The 4,156-nt window shown below is 38.0% G+C and overlaps 1 long non-coding RNA gene across 1 annotated transcript; it reads left to right on the top strand.

Moving 5' to 3' along the window:
• The first annotated feature begins 987 nt into the window (after positions 1–987).
• LOC136247127 (uncharacterized) lies at positions 988–2,224 on the top strand. The gene is made up of 3 exons (XR_010697101.1): positions 988–1,091; positions 1,150–1,930; positions 1,991–2,224. It is a non-coding gene; the product is annotated as an uncharacterized lncRNA (long non-coding RNA).
• Positions 2,225–4,156: the final 1,932 nt, after the last annotated feature.

The raw sequence follows: 4,156 nt of genomic DNA, 5'->3' as shown, positions 1-4,156 counted from the left end.
TGTAGCTACCCTGATTTATGTGACATGTTGCCATGGTGATAGCTGTTCAACAGCATACTACTGTATCACATTTCCGCCATCGTAACAGGCCTATCAAATAAGCATAATTGAAGCCTTACTACAGAGCCCAGTTGGAGTGGTAGCATGGACCATAAAGGTGGGTGTGGTGATGTGTTGTTACCATCTTGGTGTGTGTTGTGAGGGCCATGTACTTCTCCAGCCTCAGAATGGCTGTGTTGTCAAGGGGATAAGGGAAGCATTTATTGACTATAACAAAGTGTCCACCCACATGATCAAAGCTGCTGAGCACCAACCACATTCACACAACTATTATTGTTGCCATGGTTACAGAAAGGAGCATCATCACACAAACTACAATTGTGACCCTATTTTGGAAAACCATACATTTGGGCACATAGGCCAATTTTCTTTTTTATAGCTACAATGAAGCACTGAGTGGTTATCTACCTTGTGTGAAAATTTTGTGATGATACATTGAAGCATTCCAAAGATATGGCCAATTTACTGTTTAATACATTACAAACTAACTTTTCATTATCAGTTTATAGAACTGTATAGTGATCAGATGTGACAAATTGATGATAAATCACTTTGTTGACAAAGATCACCATTCTTACAATCTAAAATTAATGAAAAGAGATCCTTAAGAGTTTAATCTCGTGATCTTTGTGCTTTTTCTCAATTAAATCACTTGTATTATTGTCTAAAGACAAGAAAATGTTTGGTTTTGGGAATGAACAAATCACCCAATTTGTAAGTTAATTGTTGTCTCACGCATTGTGAAACTACTCCATGGTCTGATATAATTCAGTATATCTCCTAGATAAAAGAAGCTATGGGTGTGAAATTTCCCAGCAAGAAGGCTTAATAGTTGCTTTATCAGAATATGCAAAAAAATTAATTTAAAAGATCGCTGAAATTTTCAATTGAGAATTCCCACAAATTTTGCATGTGCCCAAATGTATGGTTTTCCAAAATAGGGCCACAATTGTGATGTTACCATCTTAAAGAGTTCCTACTTCATCAGTGAAGAAAACTAATGACGCCATGGCAACTGGTGGCATGTACAAGTGAGCATATGCTACAGTATGTAACCAGTAATGTCCATTTAACTGTCTGTCATCACAGGACTAATCTACTGACATTCAAGAAACACACTACACAAGTCTTAGTTATATACATATACTAGTCTATCTATGAGAACACTCACCAGATAAGATCCTCAAGTGGATAGTAAGAGTATTTGTATTAATACACCATCATAAATACCTCTATAGGCATCATTAGAAAGTACTGGTTCCAGAACAAATAGGTTGCTGTTGTGTATTTTTGCTTACTGTATTTGTAAAAAGTACATCGTCTGACTGTGGGGAATGTTCTTGTAATACAACTGTGTGGCGGTCATTTGACAATGTTCATTAAGTGTGATAACATACAACATGTATGTGGCTTTTACATATCCATATCTAGTATGACATAGCTGTAGTTGTTCTCATGACACCTATAGTTGTCACTGCTAATGTGTGCATGCCATTGCTGTAGAGCAGGATTTTACAAGGGGGGGAGGGTCCACAAAATTTAATTTCACAGATTGGCAGTTCTCCGTGCAAATTTCCCCATTCAAAATTTGCAGTTTAATCAAAGTGGCATTCCCGTTTATGTGAAGTCAACAATTGATTAAACTACCACACTGTCACTTTATAATGAATCCGAAGAACAAATTTTTAGAGAAATGGCCTATATATATACTACCATATCAGATTGGTTTGTTAATCGGCTTAATGGTGCACCCTCCTTGCAATTGCTATCTAAGCCAAAATTTTCTATTTACTAACACTTGTATCCAACAGAGAATTGAAATTCCCGGCTATGAAATTCTGTTACAGACAGGTGGATTAATGAGCTTAAGGTGACTGATATGTTTATAAGGATGATGGATAGATAGTGAACCTCTATGCATCTTGTACAGGACGGATTATTTAATCCCAATGATGACATGCACAAGTAATCCATGTGTTTGTGTTGCATGTTTTGTTATACTTACAAGGATGACATTTCTTACAATATAATATTATGTATTGTACACTGACTCAAATTTAAATATTGTGTTAAATAATGATCTGAGGTGTTTCTTGAATGTCAGTAGACTCAGTATAGGTTTGTCCTGTGATGGACGGAAAGACAGACAGTTAAATGGACATGACTGGTTACATACTTTAGCACGTGCTCACTTGTACATGCCACCGGTTGCCATGGAGTCATTAGTTTTCTTCACTGATGAAGTAGAACTCTTTAAGACGGTAACATCACAATTGTAGTTTGTGTGATGATGCTCCTTTCTGTAACCATGGCAACAATAATAGTTGTGTGAATGTGGTTGGTGCTCACCTGTCCTGCAGCAGTTTTGATCATGTGGGTGGACACTTTGTTATAGTCAATAAATGCTTCCCTTATCCCCTTGACAACACAGCCATTCTGAGGCTGGAGAAATACATGGCCCTCACAACACATACCAAGATGGTAACAACACATCACCACACCCACCTTTATGGTCCGTGCTACCACTCCAACTGGGCTCTGTAGCAAGGCTTCAATTATGCTTATTTGGTAGTCCTGTTACAATGGCGGAAATGTGATACAGTAGTATGCTGTTGTCATGCAAACCTTGTGTTGCAACATCTATCACCATGGCAACATGTCACATAAATCAGGGTTGCTACATTTCATGTTGGACTAGTTGAGGTGTCCACAGTAATGTTAACCTTGCCTAACAACGGAGTGGCACAACTGATTGTGTGAAAAAATCACACAACTTATCATACCAGTGTCTCTGAAGTTGTCATAATGGTGATAGTGCCGTACAATTCATCTCATTATGAAATACCACAGTCAACACCTGTGACAAGATCACATGACCTCACAAGATACTACACAAGTAATGGTTCCCAATATCACCTTTATTTTGTACCATGCGATTTATCACAGCAGTTGCAACAGTATCGATATGCTGCACAAAACGATTTGCTAGACAATGGCTTTGTTAGCTTATAGTATAGTTGAAAACACCCACAAAAAATTATTTTATCATAGCCTTCCTAAATAGCACTACTAACAAACCAACTGCTGCCACAATAAACATATCATAGGAGTGGTCATTAATACAGTACATGAGTTTTCATGTCCCAACAACGGACTAAGTTAGACACCAATTGGGACCTATATACTTGACACGGTCACTACTGTATATTGAGGTGGTCTTATAAATGAAGTCATGAAGTACATCTCAGTTGTGTTTGGGACCTATATACTTGACAAGGTCACTATATTGAAGTGGTCTTACAACTCTTCATGACCGTAATTGTCATAGTGGGTTCACTCATTATATTACAGCCACACAACACCCAAAATACTACAGCAGAACCCCTCTATACAAGATATGTGTGAGAATAATTGTGACTGGGTCTGCGAAAACAGGGCATGTGGGCACAAACTACACCACGTCACTCTACAGGTCATATCTCAGTGCTGGAACAGCTTATTTGTATTTAGTTAGTTGCATCATAAAGCCAATTAAATTCTTACTAGATGCTCAAAATTGCATTGCCATAGCATACTGATACAAAAAGTTACAAATGATGAAAGTTTTAAAAAGTAGGCAAAAATCATGTGCCCACATGCCCTATTTTCGCAGGCCCGGTCACAATTATATTTATAGTTTACACCAGCACAAAGGAAGAGAAGTTCCACTGTATCACACAGAAATGATAAGATCACGTACCTCTCTTTGCTGTCTAATTCAAGTCATCATCTGTTGTACCTGACTAGCTCTCTCTTCCTAAGAACCAATCAGAATAGCTCAAAGTTTAAAGACGTCAATGCTAATTAAAACTTTCTTTTGAGCTTCTTCCAGTTATTGTAGCAGATTGATCTTGTCTTCTAGTTCCTGTGATGATGTCATATAAGCTCATGCGATGTCACATGACAACAGAGTACGCACCTTCTTACCTGTGTCCCCTTGTGTGATGACCACTTTTACTGCTGTCCATTGTTAGTGCACCTCTCCCTCCTCATGTACAGTGTAGCCTTGTGGTAAACAAAGTGTGACTTGCATAACGTAACCACCCACTTAAAAAGT

This window comes from Dysidea avara, chromosome 2, assembly GCF_963678975.1.
Source record: "Dysidea avara chromosome 2, odDysAvar1.4, whole genome shotgun sequence".
NCBI lineage: Eukaryota > Metazoa > Porifera > Demospongiae > Dictyoceratida > Dysideidae > Dysidea > Dysidea avara.
The sequence above is the reverse complement of the archived record's forward strand: the minus strand, read 5'-3'. Positions and strand labels throughout refer to the sequence as shown.